The sequence below is a fragment of the Dipteris shenzhenensis genome, chromosome 27 (assembly GCF_047967505.1).
Source record: "Dipteris shenzhenensis isolate YYH24624 ecotype China chromosome 27, Dip_SZ_1.0, whole genome shotgun sequence".
Taxonomy (NCBI): Eukaryota; Viridiplantae; Streptophyta; class Polypodiopsida; order Gleicheniales; family Dipteridaceae; genus Dipteris; species Dipteris shenzhenensis.
In genome coordinates, this window is record NC_141622.1 from 41,295,482 (window position 1) to 41,319,256 (window position 23,775).

Below are 23,775 nucleotides of genomic sequence, written 5' to 3' on the forward strand. Positions count from 1 at the left end.
AGTTCTTCACAGGCACTCAGAAAAAGGCCCTGTTTTTTGCTATGCGACCACTGCGCAGCTAGTCGGTGGAAAGGTGCCGCAGAAATTGCATCGTATGCCTGTGTGCAGAGATATTGGGAGTTGCAGATTCATGCCTGTTGCCTGTTGATGCAAAATCGTCAATAGAAAGTGACTGTGTGGTGAAATACCACTTTCGTCAGTTTTGCAGATCTGCCCGTGTGAGGCAAAAGCTGTGTTTTTTGCAGTGACAGAATATTTTGCAGTGTTCTGTAATGGCATCTGATTCTCTTTCACAGATTGTCACTGAAAAGCTTGACAAGAATAACTTCCAGGCATGGAAGTTTAGAATGATGAATTTCTTGATGGGAAAAGGCTATTGGGAATTCATTACAGGAAATGAAGAAGAACCTGTTCTTCCTAATGTTCCCAGTCAACAGGAAATGCAGGCATTCAAAGGATGGCATGAGAGAGCCAGGAAAGTTATGTAGTGGCTGTCTATCAGTATTTCGGACTCCATGATTGTGCATATTCAGGATGCAAATACGCCAAAGGAGGCATGGGATACTTTGGCAAAAATGTATAGCACAAATACGCAAGCCAAGAAAATGCAACTCAAACAGGAGTTGCACAATGTGCAGAGAGAAAATTTGAGCATAAATGACTACCACATGAAAGTGAAGAAAATTGCAGATGCACTTGCTTCCATTGGGTCGCCAGTGGATGATGATGATTTGGTTTCTGTGACCTTGAATGGTCTAGGAAAGGATTATGCACAGTTCCGGACATCCATTGCCGTCCGTGAAAAATTTCCTGATTTTGAGGAGCTGATTGCTCTTCTAATTTCTGAAGAGCAGAGAAATGGTGGTGCATCTTCTTCAGCAGGAACTTCAAAAGAAACTGTCTTCTACTTCTACTCAAATGCTGGCAGAGGTAGAGGCAGAGGTAGAGGAGGCCGATCTGCAGGCCGTGGTAGAAATCAGAATATGCAGCAAACGCAAGAAAACCAGTCCTATGCAGGAGGACGTGGTAACTCTAGAGGCAGGGGGAGCCAAAGAGGCTGTGGTGGATGGCAGAGAAGCCAAAATGCAAACAGCAATGTTGAATGCTACTATTGTGGCAAAATGGGTCATATGGCTAAGGACTGCTACAAAAAGCAGAATGACATTATGAATGGAAAATTGCAGCAAGGCAATTATGCATCTTCTAGCAGGCAGGGTGATGACAGAAATGAGCATCTTTTTATGGTGCAGCATATGACCAATTCTGTGACAAGTGCAGAAGAACAAAATGATGTGTGGTATGTTGACTCAGGTGCGTCAAACCACATGACAGGTCATGCAGAATGGATGCAAGATGCAAGGAAAATGGAAAAGCCAGGATTTGTGGAGACTGGTGATGATACTGCACATCCTATTGTGCAGATTGGCAAAATTCCTTTGTCTATGTAGGATGGGAAAAAGAAATACTTGTCTGATGTATTTCATGTCCCGAACATCACCAAGAACCTGGTTTCTATTGCTCAAATGGTTGAACAGGGTTTGCAGGTTAGATTTAATCCTCATGGATGCTTTGTTGAGGATATGAAAAATAATGGTCGCTTGATAGCAAAAGGAAAGAAGAAGGGCAGGATGTTTACGTTGGATGCGGACATGCCTGAATTGAGTGCAGCAATGTTTGCACATGGGACCGGTGTAGTTGCAGATATTGATATCTGGCACAAACGCATTGGTCATGTTAATATACAGCGACTTAAATCAATGCAAGCCCAAAATATTGTTGCAGGATTGCCTAAATTCAAGGTTGCAGAAATGCACAAGGTTTGTGAAGCCTGTCAATTTGGGAAACAGGCAAGGAAACCTTTTCCTAGGCATGTTCAAGAGAGTAAAAAGCCATTGGAATTAATCCACTCTGATGTGTGGACTACAAAAGCTGCATCTATTGGAGGCTGTCACTATTTTGTCACATTTATTGATGACTTCAGCAAAAAACTGTGGGTGTATTTTATGAAAAAGAAAAGTGAAGTGTTTGGGCACTTCAAAGCTTTCAAAGCTATGGTTGAAAAAGAAACAGGCCTGCAAATAAAATGCCTAAGGTCAGATGGAGGGGGAGAGTACCTCTCAAATGAGTTTGCAAGGTTCTTGCAGGAGCATGGTATAAAGCAGCAATATTCATGCAGTCATACCCCACAGCAAAATGAAATTGCAGAAAGAAAAAACAGGCATATTGGAGAGGTATCTCGGGCTATGCTAAATGAAAAAGATCTACCAGATTATTATTGGGCTGAAGCAGTTGCTACAGTAGTCTATATAATGAACAGGACTCCCACTGCAGCAATACATGGCATGACGCCAGAGGAGATGTATACTGGTAGGAAACCAGATATTTCTCATTTTTTTTGGTTGCATTGCCTATGTCCATGTGCCAGATGAGTTGAGGTCCAAGTTGGATCCAAAAGCTGAGAAGTGCATCTTTATTGGTTATTCTCTGCAGCAGAAAGGGTATAGATGCTATAACCCTTCTACACATAAGTTCACAGTGAGCAGAGATGTTGTTTTTGATGAGATGAGTAGCTGGTATAAACCAGTAAATGTGATGATTGATGTAGATGCACAAAATGGTAATGTTGCACAGAATGCACAGCAGCAATCAGAAAATATCAGTGGACCTGGAGTGTCCTCTACCAGTGGTTCACATACTTCGCCATGGACAGGCAGATTGAGATCAGGAGAATCTCCTCAAAGCAATGCAGAGAGTGGTATGCAGGTATCACGAAAAGGAAAAGAGAAGGTAGATCAGCCCATGTTTGATGTGAATGCAGGTCACTCTTGTGTGGATGGTGAATCCAGTGGCTCAGAACAGAGCATTGATGATGAGTTGGGTATTCCTTCTGTTGTTACACCTGGAGTAAGGAAGACCAGGGATGTTTTGAGAGCACCTGGAAGTGAGCCTATTTTGCGCAGGTCTACCAGGGTTAGGTATCCTGTGGATAGGCTGAAATATGATGGATTTACAGCCATTCACTATGCCTATATGGTCAAAGTGATACAGGAACCAGAACCCACTTCTTTTGAGCAAGCCATGGGAAATGAAAAATGGGAGAAAGCCATGGATGAAGAAATGGATGCCTTGGATGCTAATGCTACATGGGAATTGGTGCCTTTGCCTAAAGGCAAGAATGCAATTGGCTGTAAGTGGGTTTATAAGATCAAGCAAATGCAGATGGTTCTGTGAATAGATACAAGGCAAGATTAGTTGTCAAAGGGTATGCGCAGACATATGGCATTGATTATGAAGAAACTTTCAACCCGGTTGCAAGGATGGCAACTGTAAGAGCAGCCATTGCTATGGCTGCATCAAAGGGATGGTCTTTACATCAGATGGATGTAAAGAATGCCTTCTTGCATGGTGATTTGCAAGAAGAGGTCTTTATGGAGCAGCCAGCAGGTTATGTTCATGCTATTCATCCTGAGTTTGAAGAAAGCCTTGTATGGCTTGAAGCAAGCACCTAGAGCATGGTCTGACAAGATAGGACAGTATCTTGTCACTATTGGCTTTCAGATTTCCAAGGTAGATTTCTCACTCTATGTGAGAAAAACAGAGAAAGGGATTATGCTGCTGGTCATTTATGTTGATGATTTGATCATCACAGGTGATAGTGATGAAGATATCCTTCATGTGAAAATGCTATTGAGGCAGAAGTTTGAGATGAAGGATTTGGGAGAGCTGCGTTATTTCTTGGGCATTGAGGTGATTAGATCACCAAGTGGGATACAGCTCTTGCAGAGGTAGTATGGACTGGACATGCTGTCCAAATATGGGATGACAGACTATAAGCCTATTTCAGTTCCTTTGGAGCAGAATGTGAAGCTGAGCGCAGATGCAGGTGAGCTTCTGGAAGACCCTACTATGTACAGACGCATAGTAGGAAGTTTGATTTACATGACTATTACCAGGCCAGATTTGAGCTATGCTGTTGGGTTGGTAAGTCAGTTTATGCAGGCTCCAAGGAAACCGCATTTGGATGCGGCTAGACGCATACTCAGGTATGTGAAGTCCACATTGCAGTATGGACTATTTTATGAGGCTGGGGTTCAGATACAGTTGCATGGATACACTGATGCTGATTGGGCTGGTAGCATTTCTGATAGACGATCTACCAGTGGATATGTGTTCTCTTTTGGGAGTGCTGCAGTCACTTGGAGCAGCAAGAAACAGCCTACAGTTGCCTTGTCGAGCACAGAGGCTGAGTACAGGGGTGCAGCAATGGCTGCATGTGAGGTAGCTTGGTTGCATAAGCTACTCTATGATATGCATCAGTCTACAGATGGGCCAGTTGTCATTTATTGTGACAACATGAGTAGTATACATTTGGCAAAGAACCCAGTCTTTCATGCTAGAACAAAGCACATTGAGGTGCATTATCACTATGTGCGGGAGAAGGTTTTACTAGGTCTCATTGATCTAGTTTATGTCAGCATAGAGGATCATGTAGCTGACATCTTCACGAAAGCATTGGGCGCAGAGAAGCTACGCAAGTTCAGAGACCTGCTTGGTGTGCAGGAATTGGGATTGAGCTCGAGGGGGAGTGTTGAGATATCGAGCTCCACTCGCGATATGCCAGGGTGATTGTTGTGCATTTATGTCACCGACCTGTTAGCTAGAGATGCGGTTGGTACACCACCCACGCATAATAGCTGGATGACAGCTATCCTTATCTACTCTAGTTTGTGGCTCAGTTAGTATGCCACCTTAGTTAGTTGAGTTTGGTTTGAGACCCACATATAGGGTTCTTCTATTTCTTTGTACTAGAGTTCTTTTGGCTTTCACAACTAAGAAGAGGAAAACTGTTTTCAGCCTCCACCTTTGTGTGTATTCCCCCATTGTGCATGTGAGAAAGCCGCAAGTGAGACTCCTTCCCTCTCTCCCACAATCTTCACATGAAGTTCATGACTATGAATGCCCAGATGAACAATATACCTTGTGCCCCTTACATCATATGGAATAACATAATATATCCTAGATGCACATTTGGATTCACGTAGTGGCTTTTGGTTGCAATGAAGGCAACAAAATCCCCCATGTTTCCTTTTCACCCGACGCTCATGGCAAGGAATATTCAATCTTCCTTTCCAATGTATTGTATTCTCTGCCTCAACTTCAAAAAATTACATTCTACATTGTCACAAACAAATGCACCTCCACAATTTGATAATCTCACATCTCCATTAAAACCAGATATACTGGTCATCTTATATCGAACCCATGGATGATCACCATCTTTGCTTTGCTCCATTCCAGTCATAGATCCAGCATTTGCATCTATGGGAGGCAACTCAAAAATACAATCACCATCATAGAGAGGCAGAAGTTTCGGCACGGGCAGGCTCTATATTTCCTATCCTCTGCACTAACTTTTGTAACTTGTTCTGTAATGGCAATCCCCTAATCAAAGTCTCTAAATGTAGAGATGGAGCATCCAACATGCCATCCTGGTTTTTTTCCAAATGTATGACATCTGGGCACCTAGACTTCTGAAAATCGACCTTCACCTCATGATCGGAATCATCATCCAATTCATAAATATTTTGTTTACCACGACCCACATCCTTTTCACCTTCCACTTGTACTTGCAAGGACAAAGAATGCTCTACAACAAAGCACTTTCAATCGTGAAATATTATCTCCTCACATGGTATTAAAAGAGGATAACTGTAGCTTGCTTGAGTAATGCTATGAGTGACCTTTACACTACGCACTGTCACACAAAATGCCAAGCATAACACACTCTCAGACACTTTGGTATGTGTTTCTTCTTCAACCTCTACAAACAAATCCTTGTTGCCAAACACAAACCGAACATGTTCCATAGCGATAATGAAAGAGAGGAGCAGTTGACGAGCTCAAGGAGTTTGAAAATTATGGTATCTGAAAAAGGAGTTGCCTTAACAAAAGTAGGAGTAGAGTATTCACTGATACTTAAAGACGAAAAATATAATAAAAAACAACCAAACCTAGCCGTGGCAAAACCCTAGCCATGACTAACCCTAACCCTAATCTTGACTACTAACCCTTTTTTTGTGCGCTCTCTCTCTCTCTCTTTGCCTTCCGCTCTCTTTGCCTGTCTATTACCCTATCTTCACTCTATCTATTACCCTATCTTCACTCTATCTCTTCCACTATCTATTATAAATTTACTCTCGTTCAAATTCGTTCAATTATTGACTCGGAAATCTCTACCTTGTGCCTCATCAGCGGGACTTATTGATTCAACCACTTTGATTTCTTGACTGTTGTGAGAGCCGACTGGGCTCCAAATGGTGTCTCAGGCAGTCGATGAAGTGTTGGGGGAGCTTCTTTGGTCTATCAACCTTGCTTCTTTGGTCTGGAAAACCTTCCTTCATATAATTCCCGTGGAGCTTCTATCAGCAGCTTTTCAAGTTTGCACTAGCCACCTTCATTATTTTCTCTATTCACTCTGTCTTTCTCTCTTTCTCAGCTTTTATCCTATCTCATTGTATTAATGCTCTCTGTCAGTGCCTTTGTATCAATGCTCTTTTGTCAGTGTATCAACGCTCTCTGTGTCTGTCTGTTGATGGACGATCTCCAATGCCTTTGATAGCTTCTAGACTCTCTGGTTCCAAGAAATAAACAAGCTCTCTCAAAAAATAAACAATAGATGACATTATATTGGCTCTATATCTAAAATCCTTGCCGATAGATGGTTGGATGGAAAGCTACAGGTCATATCCAGCCAGGCTTTGCAGATCAGAATGGGCGACATAAGCTAAGAACATTTTCGTGCTTTCCTGCTTGTCTTGCAGAGGCACGAAGTCTGGGTGGTATTGCTTGGTGAGGCGTCTATATAAGCAGACTTGTTTTCAGACTTGAAAGCCCTTCGAAGGATCTCAAGGACATCGTAGAGGGTAGTAGGGGCGCAGGACGTTCTAGAGGGACTGGGGATGATCTACTGCCGAGGTGTGAGGATTGGCAGAGGACGGATTAAAACAAATTAATTGCGAGGCTGTGCGTGTATCAGAGGACGGAAACATGGTACTTTTGTGATCCAATTCCGAACCATGATTGTCCAAAGTGTAGACGAGTGGACAGTCTGTCTCTTTATGCAAAATTCTAGCCAAAGTCTTCGTTCTCAACTCCGATGATGAGAAGGCTTTCGAGAGGGCCTAGCTCTCTCAAACGTAATAGAGCCTAGCAATAGAGATCTAATGCGAGAATGCGGCCAGCAACTGCGAGGCAATCTTTTAATCGACGCAGGATACGGTGTGTGGGTGCTCTACACGACAGCTGTTGCTGCGGATGAAACCATGGTGAAAGGCTTGCTTTCCGCAAGACCAGATTTGATTGCAGGAGACGGAGAGTTTGGATTGTCTGATCTTCTCTATGCTGCTGCGAGAGGAAAGAATTTACGAATCTTTCAAGAGATCTTGAGTTTGGCAAAAAGGACGTCAAGGTCAAGCGGTCCGGATAGCGCGATGAGCAGAGAGCTGAATGGTAATCCGATTCAGAGCTGGATGGTGAGAGAATTGTTGAAGGATAATAGCCAGGCGACAGTGCTTTCGTTCAGGGATAGCAATGGCATGACGGCATTGCATGCTGCAGCAGGAAGAGGCCAATCTCTGATCCTGAAAGCATATGCATCGTTGCTGCGATTGATGAACAACTTCAAACTTGTCTTGGATCCTTAATAGTAATCTCATACGCACAGTTTGATCTTGTTTCCTCAATATGATTGAGAGACACGAGATAAACGTAATAGAGCCTAGCTCTCTCAAACGTAATAGAGCCTAGCAAATTCTCAAACTCTCAATCAGGCGTTTGCCATTTTTTCCTTGGTCTCTCAATCAAACGTAATAGAGCCTAGATCACGTTCGCTGCCATTTAGTCGCTTTGCTTGCTATTTCGTAATAGAGCCTAGATCACATTCACTTCCATCTATTACAAAATTTCATGTTCGGTTTTGAAGGAAAATTTTTCGATTCTATTTGCCACATTTTTCGTCCGATTCTATCTACCACATTTTTCGTCTCTCGCCTTCTGGGTTTCCAAGGTTGCTCCTTCAGGATTCATGATTCATGATTTAGAAGCGAAATTTATCCTTGATTTGACGGTCGGCTCTTGACTCGTTTAAGCTTTGGCGGCCATCATTTAAGCTTTGCCCTTGACTCGTGGTCCCTTTGATTGCCAAATTCGTTTGAGCTCATGATGAACTGAGGTCTCTTCCTGGAACTTTAAAGATCATATTTGCCGTTCGTATCTTTAAGTTTGGCAAGAGCTTTAACTACCGCCGTTAGCTGGCCGTTGGAGAGCAAACGCCATTGGAGAGCTAACGCTATCGGTCTTTCTCATCGGAGAGCTAATGCCATCAGACTTTCTCATCGTTGCCCATCGCAAACTCCTTATCGCTGCCCATCGCACTTATTTCTCTCGTGTGCCACTCACTTCCCCTCTCTCATACGTTATCCTGCTCTCTCAGGCTCTCTTCCACATCTGACAAGCTCTCTTCAGCGTTCTCAGGATCTCTTTCACTCTCTTGTTCGATATCCTTCGTCGGTGCTCTACCTCCCTCGAAGCTCCCTCGTCACTTCTCTACTTTACAGTGTTGCAAATCCGCTCCCTTCACAAGCCGAAAGACATCCTATCAATTGTAAGTCACATTTTCAACTCATTAGCTAAAAATTTCCTCCTCACATAGCATAGCTCACCGGCGAGCTATGTTGAGTGGGGGTATAAATTGATGTCGTAAGCAAGCCTTTCTTTGTGGAGTGAGTCACAGTGAGCTTTTATGAGACACCCTCAGACACCTCGCGGACGAGCTATGTAAAAATAGGTTTAAAAATGTTGAGATATCGAGCTCCACTCGTGATATGTCAGGGTGACCGTTGTGCATTTATGTCACCGACTTGTTAGTTGCAGATGTGGTTGGTACACCGCCCATGAATAATAGCTAGATGACAGCTATCTTGATGTACTCTAGTTAGTGGCTCAGCTAGTATACCACCTTAATTAGCTGAGTTTGGTTTGAGGGACCCACATATAGGGTTCACCTATTCTTTTATACTTAGAGTTCTTTTGGCTTTTACAACTAAGAAGAGGAAAATTATTTTCAGCCTCCACCTTTATGTATATTCCCCCATTATGTATGTGAGAAAGTTGCAAGTGAGACTCCTTCCTTCTCGCCCACTCTCTTCACATGGTATTAGAGCTCAGTTCATGGTAAGGAGCTCAAGAAAGCAAATGAAGTTCGTGGTATCCTAGTAAGAGGATTAGTGTTGCTTTCCTTTTTTTTCGAGTTTGGGAGCAAATCTTAGTAGGCTGATGCTCTTTCATAGATTGTCACTGAAAAGCTTGACAAGAACAACTTCCAAGCATGGAAGTTTAGAATGACGAATTTCCTTTAAGGAAAAGGCTATTAGGAGTTCATTACTAGAGCTGAACAAGAATCAGTTATTCCTAATGTTCCCAATCAACAGGAGTTGCAAGCATTTAAAGGCTGGCATGAGAGAGCCAGAAAAGTTATGTACTGGCTATCTATCAGTATTTCAGATTCTATGATTGTGCATATTCAGGATACAAGCATACCAAAGGAGGCATGGGATACTTTGATAAAAATGTATAACATAAATATGTAAGCCAGGAAAATGCAGCTCGAGTAGGAGTTGCATAATGTGCAGAGAGAAAATATGAGCATTAATGACTACCACATGAAGGTGAAGAAGATTGCAGATGCACTTGCTTCTATTGGGTCGCCAGTGGAAGATGATGATTTAGTTTTTGTGACCTTGAATGGTCTAGGAAAGGATGATGCACAATTTTGGACATCCATTGCCGTCCGTGAGAATTTTCCTTATTTTGAGGAGTTGATTGCTCTTTTAATTTCTGAAGAGCAGAGAAATGGTGGTGCATCTTCTTCAAGAGGAACTTCAAAAGAAGCTGTCTTCTACTCAAATGTTGAAAGAGGTAGAGGCAGAGGTAGAGCAGTCCGATTTGGAGGTTGAGGCAGAAATCAGAATATGCTGCAAATTCAAGAAAACCAGTCCTATGGAGGAGGACATGGTAACTTTAGAGGCAAGGGGAGCCAAAGAGATCATGGTGGATGGCAGAGAGGCCAAAATGCAAACAACAATGTTGAATGCTACTACTATGGTAAAATGGGTCATATGATTAAAGACTGCTATAAAAAGTAGAATGACATCATGACTGGAAAATTGCTGTAAGGCAATTATGCATCCTCTAGTAGACAGAGTGATGACAGAAATGAGCATCTGTTTATGGTGTAGCACATGACCAATTTTATGATAAGTGCAGAAGAAAGCAATCATGTGTGGTATGTTGACTCAAGTGCATCAAACCACATGACAGGTCATGCAGAATGGATGCAGGATACAAGGAAAACAGAAAGACTAGGATTTGTGGAGACTGGTGATGATACTACATATCCTATTGTGCAGATTGGTAAAATTCCTTTGTCTATGCAAGATGGAAAAAAGAAATACCTGTCTGATGTATTTCATGTCCCGAATATCACCAAGAACCTGGTTTCTATTGATTAAATGGTTGAGCAGGGCTTGCAGGTCAGATTTAATCCTCATGGATGCTTTGTTGAGGATATGAAAAATAAAGGTCGCTTGATAGCAAAAGGGAAGAAGAAGGGCATGATGTTTATGTTGGATGCGGACATGCCTGAATTGAGTGCAGTAATGTTTGCACATGGGACCGATGTAGTTGCAAATATTGATATCTGGCATAAACTATTGGGGTAAGTATGATCAAAGGCTTGCTCTATGGTGCATATGTGCATCTAGGGGAGTCACATGTGTGTTTGTGTGTGTGTTGTAAAGGCACATTAAGTTCTATGATGTGTCTATAGTGTGACCTAAGTGATGATGTAAGACAAGAGAATCCCACTAAAGTAGGGACTGATTGCCACTATGTACGAAAGGTATTACCTTCTCCCCCTTTCTATAAAAGAGAGTCTTCTCTCTCACAACTAAATAGAGATTTCATTGTGCTCTCACACCTCTTCCAAGATGCATCTATTCTATCCTATGGGATTCTACAATTGGTATCAAAGCTCTAGGTTCTAGATCTAGCCTAGCCTAGCATTAGATGCTTTCTCTAGCCTAAGCCCTAGTTAGGTGCCACATCATCATCTTCTTCCTCACACCTATCTTCCACCTTCCCTTCCAAAGTCGATTTTGGAAGTGAGAGTTCTCTTCAAGCTCGCATTCTTAGTTTCTCATCTTTCAGGAGAGTCTTCCCAAGTCAGGGCGAATCTGCAGAATAAGCCATACATGCTATCTCACCATTTTCGAGGTGGCATTGTCTCAGGAAGCTGTGTCGACCTTCTTCCTGGTTCTCACTGTGGAGAGCAACATTGGCAAAATCCTTCCAGAGGGAGCTAGGCGACATCATGACCTTGCTGCTCATCAATCTGAGCTCATTTGGAGCAATATTCGGGTAGATTTCATCAAAAAACCAGTCCACGGTTCTTCTACAATGCTGGGTGACGTGTTTATCTTCTGCGTGATTCCTTTTTGAGGGTGAAGCTCTACATGTTTACCTTCCTCTCCAATGCAAAACCCCTCTAAGTTTTAGCCTCTACATGATGAATTGGAGTAGATTTTTGAGCTGCCTCTTTGGCCATGAAAGCTTGACTATGCTAGTCTAAGTTTGACTTTGGACAGTCAAAGTTTGGCTGGTAGTTTGACCAAGATTTATTTTCAGTTTGCTATGCTCATTTTGTAGCATCTACTTGGTCATCTTTTGCTTAGACATCTTGCATAAATGTTGCTCTGACTAATTGCCTTAATATGCTTTGACATTCACTTAAGTCACATAGAGAAATCCAAGTCAAAGTATTCAAGTTGTTACTCTTTGAAAGATTATTTTTTATTGCTCATATTTCACTTGTAAGGCACTAGACACTGCCCTCGGGTAAGACCTTGCCATGAAAGCTAAGACCTTTTTTGAGAAGTTGGATGGAAATAATTTCCATACTTGGCAAACAAAAGCTAAGTTTATGCTTTTGAAAAAGAAGATATGGAATGTTGTGAATGGAAAGAAGTCTACAAAAGAAAAAGCTAATTGATTGATCAAAGACAAGAAGGACTACTTCAACAACAAAGCAAATCTTGCTAAAGGAAGAACTCCATCAACAAATGAAGAAAATGAAGACTATGCTTTTTAAGCACTTTGTCTTCTTTGTTTATCACACTTGGTCAAATTTTGAGGTTCTCTGCCTGGAGTAATACTTAAAAAAGAATATGTAAATCACCTCTGGTCACCATATGATGTAGACCATGTGATATGTGTTTTGACTATCCCATTTTGTTGAAACTCACACCCTTGGGAACCCTTGCTAGCATGAGGTCCTAGCCATAGATTAATCCTTGACTACCATGAGATGAAATGAGAAACTATGAGACTAGATGAATCCTTGACACTGCAAGAGGCAATCCCTTGAGGGGGGTTTGTTGGGGTAAGTATGATCAAGGGCTTGCTCTATGGTGCATATGTGCATCTAGGGGAGTCACATGTGTGTTTGTGTGTGTGTTGTAAAGGCACATCAACTGCTATGACGTGTCTAGTGTGTGACCTAAGTGATGATGTAAGACAAAGGGAATCCCACTCACTGATGTAGGGATTGATTGCCACTATGTATGGAAGGTATTACCTTCTCCCCCTTTTTATAAAAGAGAGTCTTCTCTCTCACAATCAAATAGAGATTTCATTGTGCTCTCGCACCTCTTGCAAGATGCATCTATTCTATCCTACGAGATTCTACATAAACGCATTGGTCATGTTCATGTACAATGACTTAAATTAATACAGGCCCAAAATATTATTACACGATTGCCTAAGTTCAAGGTTGCAGAAATGCATAAGGTATGTGAATCCTGTCAATTTGGAAAACAGGCAAGAAAACCATTTTCTAGACATGTTCAAGAGAGTAAGAGGCCATTGGAATTAATCCACTCTGATGTGTGGACTACTAAAGCTGCATCTATTGGAGGCTGTCATTATTTTGTCACTTTTATTTATGACTACAACAGAAAATTTTGGGTGTATTTTATGAAAAAGAAAAGTGAAGTGTTTGGGCATTTCAAAGCTTTTAAAGCTATGGTTAAAAAAGAAGCAGGCTTGAAAATAAAATACCTAAGGTCAGATGGAGGGGGAGAGTACCTCTCAAATGAGTTTGCAAGTTTCCTGTAGTAGCATGGCATAAAGCAACAATATTCATGCAATCATACCCCACAGCAAAATGGACTTGCAGAAAGGAAAAGTAGGCATATTGGAGAGGTATCTTGTGTCATGCTCAACGAACAAGGCCTGCTAGATTATTATTGGGCTGAAGCAGTTGCTACAGTAGTCTACATAATGAACAGGACTCCCACTGTAGCAATATAGGGCATGACACTAGAGGAGAGGTATACTGGTAGGAAACCAAATATTTCTCATTTGAAAGTTTTTGGTTGCATTGCCTATGTTCATGTGCCAGATGAGTTGCGATCCAAGTTGGATCCAAAAGCTGAGAGGTGCATCTTTATTAGTTATTCTCTACAACAAAAAGGGTATAGATGCTACAACCCTTCTACTCCTATGTCTAAGAGATGTTGTTTTTCATGAGATGAGCAGCTGGTATAAACCAGTAAATGTGATTGATGATGTAGATGCATAAAATGGTAATGTTGCATAGAATTCCCAGCAGCAATCACAAAATCTTAGTGGACTTGTAGTGTCCTCTAGCAGTGGTTCACATACTTCGCCATGGACAGGCAGATTGAGATCAGGAGGATCTCCTCAAAGCAATATAGATATTGGTATGCAAGTATCACAAAAAGGAAAAGAGAAAGTAGATCATCCCATGGTTGATGTGAATGCAGGTCACTTTTATGTGGATGGCGAATCCAGTAGCTTAGAACAGAGCCTTGATGATGAGTTGGGTATTCGTTCTATTGTTACACCTGGAGTAAAAAAGGCAAGGGATATTTTGAGAGCACCTGGTAGTAAGGAAGACAAGAATACAGTTGGCCACAAGTGGGTTTATAAGGTGAAGCACAATGCAAATGGTTTTGTGAACAAATATAATGCAAGATTAGTTGTCAAAGGATATGCACAGACATATGGCATTGATTATGAAGAAACATTCAGCCCGGTTGCAAGGATGGCAACCGTAAGAGCAGACATTGCTACGACTGCATCAAAGGGATGGTCTTTACATCAGATGGATGTATAGAATGCTTTCTTACATGGTGATTTGCAAGAAGAGGTCTATATGGAGCAGCCACCAGGTTATGTTCATGTTGTTCATCCTAAGTTTGTTTGTAGGTTGAAGAAAGCCTTGTATGGCTTGAAGCAAGCACCCAGAGCATGGTCTGATAAGATAGGATAGTATCTTGTCATTATTGGCTTTCAGATTTCCAAGGCAGATTTCTCACTTTATGTGAGAAAAACAAAGGCATTATGCTACTTGTCATTTATGTTGATGATTTGATCATCACAGGTGATAGTGATGAAGATATCCTTCATGTGAAAATGCTATTAAAGCAGAAGTTTGAGATGAAGGATTTGGGAGAGCCACATTACTTCTTGGGCATTGAGGTGATTAGATCCACAAGTGGGATATGGCTCTTGCAAAGGCAGTGTGGATTGGACATGTTGTCCAAATATGGGATGATAGGCTGCAAGACTATTTCAGTTCCTTTGGAGCAGAATGTGAAGTTGAGCGCAGATGGAGGTGAGCTTTTAGAAGACCCTACTATCTATAAACACATAGTAGGTAGTTTGACTTATATGACTATTACCAGCCCAAATTTGAGCTATGATGTTGGGTTGGTAAGTTAGTTTATGCAGGCTCTAAGGAAACTGCATTTGAATGCAGCTAGATGCATACTGAGGTATGTGAAGTCCACATTGCAGTATGGACTATTTTATGAGACCAGGGTTCAGATACAGTTGCATGGATACACTAATGCTGATTGGGCTAGTAGTATTTCTGATAGTCGATCTAAAAGTGGATATATGTTCTCTTTTAGGAGTGCTGAAGTCACTTGGAGCGGCAAGAAACAGCCTATAGTTGCCTTGTCTAGCAGAGAGGCTGAGTACAGGGGTGCAATAATGGCTGCATATGAGGTAGCTTGGTTGCATAAGCTACTTTATGAGATGCATCAGGGCTTATTGTGACAACATGAGCAAGATATACTTGGCAAATAACCCAGCCTATCATGCTAGAACAAAGCACTCTAATGTTCAGTATCACTATGTGCAGGAGAAGGTTCTAATAGGTCTTATTGATCTAGTTTATGTCAGCACAAAGAATCAGGTAGGTAACATATTCACGAAGGCATTAGGTGCAGAGAAGCAGTGCAAGTTCAGAGAGCTGCTTGGTGTGCAGGAATTGGGATTGATCTCGAGGAGGAGTGTTGAGATATCGAGCTCCACTCATGATATGCCAGGGTGACCATTGTGCATTTATGTCATCGACTTGTTAGGTGCAAATGCGGTTGGTACACTGCCCATGAATAATAAATGGATGACAGCTATCTTTATGGTTTGAGACCCACATACAGGGTTCACCTATTCTTTTGTACACAAGATTTATTTGGGATGTTTGAGCATTATCAAAAAGTATTTCAAAATGGTGATGACCACATTAATACATAAGCTTGCTATGGAGATGACAATAGCAAATAAATTGCATCGAGTTGTGACCAATGATATAGAGAAAGATGTGTAGGTGCCTAATGATAAAGAGGTGTAACTCGAGAATGCTACAATTGAGGTGAGTATTTTATTTCCTAGGACAATGAATATTGCTATGGCTAAGGGTTGATATAATTTGTTTATTGATACTATTTTGACAATAAATAATTGTTGCAGCCACATATTTCAAAAACGACATCATTTGGGGATGATGATGACTTTGTTGATGATGACATGCATGAAGTAAGTTCTAAAGAAGAAGTCCCACCTAAAGAAGATGTGAAGGGTAAGAAGGAAAATTAAAAAAAACAAACTAAGGAAGACTCTTTTACTGAGATACCAACTCACTTTCAAGTGGAATTATTAGCACAAACTATGGATCGACTTAGGATCATGAGAGGGACTCCAGCTCCTCTAATCCCTTTGTGCAGAATTTATATTCATGATGGTGTGAGGCAGGTGGGACCAAGACAATCTACATTGAAATCCACATTCACTTCTGATGGCTATTTAGAAGAAAAAAGATCATTTGTATTGTCTTCAAAGGGCCCTTCTAGGACTGAAATTTCTATCACTAAAGATATCATTGCCACATGGGATCCCATTTGGCAAGACATGAATCAAAAATTTGAGGAAAGACGAGTGATAAATGAGATGTGGAGTGATTTTACAAAATAAAATGTTTCTTTGCTAGGATGGAAATAATAGAACTCAAGCTTGGATGGAGGCTATCAACAAGGAAAGCTACAGGTTTGATGTATCCAAGCACATTGTAGTGAGGGCAAGCTTTATATCTGTTGGTCCTATAGATGAATTACCTTTGATTGAAGCATTGAATAGATTGAACAGGTAATATGTATGGGATATTTTGAGATGCATGTCCACTTGTGTGGTGTTGATTAATTTTGATGATTAATCTTTTAATGTTTCTTTGTGAAGATTAAATGAGGAGGCATTTGTCAAAATGGAGTTAAAGGATGTTTTGTACTCAGTTAGAAAATTGGGTGAAGCAAATGACTCTTTTTTTGCATCAAAGTTTACTCCTGACGAGATGGAGCAGGTAAATGTGAAGTTTTGTAGTATATCTTTTGGTATTAAGTTATAGTTCTATGGTGTGGTGTTTGGATTGTAGTGTTTTGCATTTCATTGTGCAGGTTAGAAGTGCCAGGGATGCCGAGATAAAAAGGCATGGTGGATTGCCTTGGTATCCTCTCACTCATTACATGTTGGCATGGATTCTATTTCCAGTATGTACTGATCAATATTCTTTTTATTTTGAAAGATAAGTGGGGGATATGAATCATATAAGAAACTACCTTAATGATGTCTTCTGTTGCAGTGAGAGATTGAAAAGGATCTCTTGTCTAAAAAAGAGAAGGCCATTAGAAAGGGAGACATAGGTGAGACTTCATAATATAAACTTGAGATGATTGTTAGAGTCGCCATACTAATTATATGAGCAAGCTTTTGGGTGTGGTGGACCCAAAGAATAGTGACAAGTGGTTTCACTTAGTGACAACAAAGACTTCCCAAGACACAGGCTTTAGGATGACGCTTGAGAAGTTGCATCATTTGAGAAGGGCTGAGCTTTCAAATGAACAGAAATGTCGCTTGCTTTCATTGTTGCATGGTGGAGTTGCACTTAGAGCACAACATGGAATCCCTCCAGGTGACAATAATTAACACACTATTCAAAATTTTTGGACTTGTGTAAAGTCCAATTTGAGAAATGGACTAAAAAACAGTCCAAATTTTTTAAATATACTAGTAATGTTGTTTTTTGAACTAGATTTGACAACTCAAAACAAAAGATTTGGTGATTACGTACTAAGAACATCAATGCATAACCAAATCTCTTACAAAGGAGGTCTACATAAACATCTTGATAACTTCTTATGATCTGAGCTACTATCACCTAAGAACATCAATAGATGACCAATTCTCTTAAAAGGGTGGTGTAAATAAACACCTTTATGTATAAGTGGTGTGCACACACCTTTATGACCATTTCTTTTAGAAAGGTGGTGTACATAAACCCCTTAGAAAGGTAGTGTACATAAACCCCTTAGAAAGGTAGTGTATATAAATCCTTTTATGTGTAAGTGGTATACATATACACCTCACTTGGTATTAAAAAACACCCTTAAATAAAAATACATTGACATAAAGTTTGAAATACACCATTAAGTATGAAATGGACCTCATAAACAATCTTTATACTCAATAATGAGAGTAAAGAAATTAAAAAATTAGTTAAGTTTTTATTAGATATTCGCTTTACATAGAAGTTCAAAACTTGCAAAGTTCAAAACTTGCAAAGTTCAAAACTTGTGATCACAAAGCCGTCAGCCATCATGTTCCTCAATACCAATGTCCTCAATGCCAGGCCCTTGACTACCAGGGTCTTGACTAATAGGCTACTCTAAGACAGTACCAATGTCCTCAATGTGCCCTTGACTACCAAGGTCTTGACTAATAGGCTACTCTAAGACTAGAGTCTCAGTAGCAAGGTCCTCAGTAGTTTACTCTTCGGTTCCAAGCACCTGACTAGTAGGCTACTCTGGAGTCGTAAGGTCATGGTTGAAGAACCATCCATGCCTCTTGGTAACTCCTCCTGGTCATGCTTTTCCTCGTCCATACCTTCTTTGGGTAAGGCTTCCTTACTTGATCCACTTGCATGTCCTTCACCCAAAATCAAGGGTACCTTCCTCACTTTTAATTTCAAGGGAAGTGCTTCCACCTCTTTAGCCTCTGTACTACTACTTCTTGCTACCACGGGCCTTCTCGTATGATGAGTGGAACCTCCTTGACTCTAGTTGACAATTGTTCACCCTTATTCTTTGTGCAGATTTCTTCTTGGCAGAAGTCATTGGATTCAGAGCTTTCATCCTCATCATCACCTAAGCTAGAATCATCACCCTCAGACTCACTACCCTCGCGTCTTCGGCATTTTCCTCACTGCCCTCTTCTTTGACATTTTCCTCTTCAAAGAAGGTAGTGCAACTGTAATATGTGTCAAAGAACTCAATCTGATGGGGGGTATCAATGAAATTTACATTTCTACCTTGGCGTAGCAATTTCTCAACAGCAAAACCCATTCGATACAATGCTACTTCCCACCCATCATTCAATAAATTCTTTGTCATCTCTAGTATCACATCAGGGCTTTCTGTAATCCACCATTGCTACATCAAGCTTAACCTTATTGTCCTCAAAGTAATGAATCTTGAGAGTCCTTAAAGGAATTTTGATTAGATTGCCACCACCCTTGGATAAGAAGCACATCAAGAAAGGCTGCAAGACTTGAATGGTATTGCCTTCCAAGACAGTCATATGATTGCGTAGGACTATACCATGGTATGCTTTTGAAAGTAAATACCCAAAGGCAGATGTCAAACTCGCATACAAGGCATCCCTTTGTGATTCTGTCATGAACAGAACCAATGTTGATCTTTTCTTATTTGCCATAGGACCTTTTATGATAAACCGCACAAGTTCAACTATCCGTGACATTGCAAGGTCTTGCAATTCATCTTTGAAAAATACACATGTCTTCTCCCAAGCATGACTGCTCATTTTTATGAAATGCTCTGTATCAATGCCATTGATGTGTGCAAAATTTGTATCATTCTATGATAGCAAGATATCATAGGAGAAGCTGAATGGAGAACCGTCATGTAAACCAAATCGCCCTACCTTGGGCAGTGGACTGCAAGGCCTTTTTCTTGATGTCCATATATTTTGTCTCAACAACCTTTGGCATTTTAGCTCTTAGATCCTTTGTTGGTGTGGCATCTGCATCCATTGAAGCCAACCACTTTCTAGACCATGTCTTATCAAGGAGTTGATGTAGGCTAAGTGCTTTCTTCTTATCCACATCAATTGACTTGCCAGCTAACTCATCATTAGATTTCAATAAAAACAATAGTGTCGAGAGAGCAGCCTCACTTTGAATCATTCGGGTGACAACTTCATCCAAGTTGCTATGCTTGCTCTTCTTTCCAAAGAAGCAGTCACCGCTTAGGATCTTCTTGCATACTTCTTCTGTTATTGCATCTAGAACAAACCTTAATGCTCTCCACCAAACAATAGACATCGGTTTCATTATTCCTTTCCTATGAGTTCTAGTGTGCTCTGGTGCCTCAAAGGGTATCTTTCCTATTTCATATGCTTGGCAAACATCCACGATGCTCTAAAACACTAAGTTCTCACGGAAGACGATGCAAGTAACATCCCTATATCTTGCAATGGCAGTGTTCATATCCTCTGCCTCAACCTTATTACTTGATACACCTTGTGTATTACTTACAACACCTTTCAAGCATCTATAGAACCGAGTCCTCTTTGCCATGTACTCAGATGTAGGTCTCCTACCCTTCACTGTTTGTGGCTCTCCATAGCCCAGACATAACTCCCTTGCCTTTATCAGGATCTCAGAAAGAGAAGAGCTTTTTTCAACCTAAATAGAGCAGAATTCAGCATTTTTTATTCTAGAATGTTTTGATTCTAGAATGTACTTCGAGTCATCATTAAATATGCATACATGACAAATGACCTGTTGAAACTTTTCCATCCACTCAATCTATGGCAAGTTTCCTTTTCTTCCCTCATCAAGGGCGATCCTGCAAGCTTCACAAAGGTGTTGTCCATCAATGGGCTCAACAAACCTGGGGCTCAAACTTGCATCTTTCCAAGAATCTATTCTTTGCCAGCATGTATCTCTTCTCGATGTCAGTCCCATATCGACTTTAGTACAAAGTCTCTTCACGAACAAAGTCACTCCTTCTAAAGTTCTCAAAAGCATCAAGAAAGCCCATGCGCTTTTGAAATGTGACATCAGGCAATGTAGGATCATCTTCTTGAAGTTTTTTAAATGCCATAGGATGAAGAGTGATATTAGTGGCAACTGGAGTTCTTGTTTTCCTCGTATCTTCATACAATTTGAGTGCAAATATCTTATCTAGTTTTCTTTGATTTGTGAACAACAAAGCTTGATCAATAAGCATTGTGGCCACGCTGAATCGTGAAAATCCCCAAATGTACCCCTCATGTGGGGGTTAAAGGTCACTGTGCCTTAACCCCAGTTATGTACAATACTCAAACACATATATAAATGAATGAAAAAGAAGATTAGGGTGGTTCTGCACCCACAAAACTTGTGTGGCTCTCTGTCTCTCTCTCTCCTTCTTCCGTTCTTGCTTCCGTTGAGAGCACTCTCAACTGGTATCAGAGCCCGGGTGATCTAGCTGAGCGTGCGTGAATGCTTGGAAGCTCAACAGCTCTGTGGGAGGAAGGAGAAGCTCTGTGGGAGGCTTTGTGGGTGACTTTACTTGCATCCAAGTGTGCAGAGACCTTGGAGGAACTTTTGGAAAAGTCACTTTGGCTTTGCGAAGTGGTTTTGAGAGCCTGTTAAGAGCTTTCAAAGAAAAAGTCGTTTTTTGAGCTTTTCCCTATTCCGTTCGATGACAGAGACTCCGTATTGACTTGTAGAGGCAACTATTGCTTACTTTTGGTGTCCACATTACTTCAAGAGCTTGGAAACACCTTCATTCTTGAATCTGGGATCATTTCAGTGGATTTCTGACTCACTGTGTCAGTTCCTGCGTTTTTTGCCCGGGTGTTGGAACTCAAGTTTGGAGCAACCATTTACAGATCTGTCAGTTCCGGTGGACTCAGGAGGTCCCAAAACTTCTATGTTGCTCATCATTCGCACTCCGGTGGAGTTTACAGATAGCTCTGTTTCCAAAAACGTTTTTCAGTCCGTGTGTTGGACCCAGTGATTGAGACCACGGTTTCCAAAACCGTCTGTCCCATTGCGTTCCGGACGCCCAAAAACCCCTACCTGTCAGTCCTTGCGCGATTCGGTGGAGGATTTTCAGAGTTATAAATCTCTGTGTATTCGATTTCGTCTCTCTGTTATGCATTTTTCATACTAAGGTTTTGAAACCTTAGATTTATGCCACATGGCAGTGGATAAGTATTGACTCCCGTTTCTCACTCATCGGTTGAGATTTTGGAGTTCTGGCAGAAGAGAGATATTTGCAGATTTTCTTGCTGAGTCCGATTATGCAATGGCGCCCATGTTTTGAAGCATCTCAAGTTCTATTTTCAGTAGCGCTCATTACCGTGGGACTATGATTTCTTGAGCATACCTTATGCAGATCACTTTGGTTGCAGTTTGAGCAGTGTGCGCTCATTCGTGGTGTGCATTTGGTTGCAATGGATGATTTATAGGTCATTTGGATGCATTGCGGTCCTTGTTGGATGCGCTGATAGGCCCAAATTGCCTTGTGGGATGCTATTTATATGGACGCTTTGCACATGGATGCTATTTTATGCTGAGGGACAGCTTTGAAACATTGCAGGTGATGCACTGATAGTGCTATGCTCTCTTGGATGAGACATTATTGATGCATATGCCAGTGGACAGTGTTTATGCTTGAGTCATTTGGCACTTATTGGCATTTTCTTTTGGGCCAGATTTGCTCATATGGATGCATAGTATATGCACATGAGTCAGATGCTTTGAGCTTTGAGTTTTGGTGATATTTTAGTCTATTGTGGCATACACATTTGGGTGCACCTGGTATTTGGTTTGATTCTCTCTTGCAGGTACTAGCATTTGGGATTTTGTTTCATTTGCATCATGGCATCCTCTTCCATGTCTGAAAAGGAATTTTTCAGCATTAGAAAGTTTGATGGGACAAACTTTTCTTTGTGGAAAGAACAAATAAGGGATGTGCTTATTCAAAAAAAGCAAATTAAACCCTTGGCAGGGATTGAAGCTAAGCCTGCAAATATGTCTGAGGATGATTGGAATGAGTTGGATGCATTAGCAAAGTCTACTATTAGACTTCATCTTGCAGAGTCAGTTTATTTCACAGTAGTAAATGAGCAGACTACGGAAGATTTGTGGAAGAAACTGTGTGCCACTTATGAGAAGGAAACTGCCTCTAATAAAGTTTACCTCATGAAGAGGTTGTTTGAGCTGCAGATGAAGGAAGGGGTCTCCATTGCTTCTCATTTGAATGAATTCAATATTATTTTCAGCCAGCTTCAAGCTCAGAAAATGAATTTTGATGCGGAGACTAAGGCAATATTTCTCTTATGTTCATTGCCATCCTCATGGGATACCTTCCGTACAGCTGTCAGTAACTCTGCACCTGGTGGAGTACTGAAATTTGATGATGTTGTGGGTAGCTTGTTGGCCGAGGAGATTAGACGGAAGTCTATGGATGGCAATAAGCAGGATGCAGCCTTAAATGTGCAAAGGGGCAGATCACAGTTCAGGGGGAAGTCCCAAGAAAGAGGGAAGTCTCGTAGCAAATCCAAGGCACAGAACATTGAGTGTTACCATTGTGGCAAGAAGGGCCATATGAAAAAGGATTGCTACAAGCTGAAAAGAGAGCAAAAGGATAAGAAAAAGAATGCAAATTGGGGTGCAAATCAAAAGGAAGAGAGTCCAAGGGAGGACAAAGGAAAAGTGAAGATTGAGGAGATCAATGCAGTCACACATGATAGTGACAATGATGTTCTCTTCATGTCTACTTTATTTACAGAGTTGCTTATTACCCATATTCCCAGGATTGGATTTTGGATTCTGGTGCTTCATTCCATGTTACTCCCCATAGGGAATGGTTCTCCACTTATGATAGTGGAAAGACAGGTTGTGTGCATCTTGGAAATGACTATGCATGTGACATAGTGGGAGCAGGTGACATAAAGTTTTCTTTTGCAAATGGGTCTGCATTTGTTTTGAAACATGTGAGACATGTGCCTAAGTTGACCAAGAGTCTTATTTCAGTGGGTCAGCTAGATGATGCTGGTTTTCACACCACTTTTGGCTTTCAGAGTTGGAAAATTCAAAAGGGCTCTATGCTTTTGGCCAGGGGTGCCAAGTGTGGGACTTTGTATCCCTTACATGTATCAGGGGTATTTGATCATGTTGTTGCAATAACCGAGTAGCCAAGCACTTCGTTGTGGCATTGCAGGTTGGGGCACATGAGCCAGAATGGAATGAAACTCTTATGTCGTTTGGGTTATGTACCGCATTTG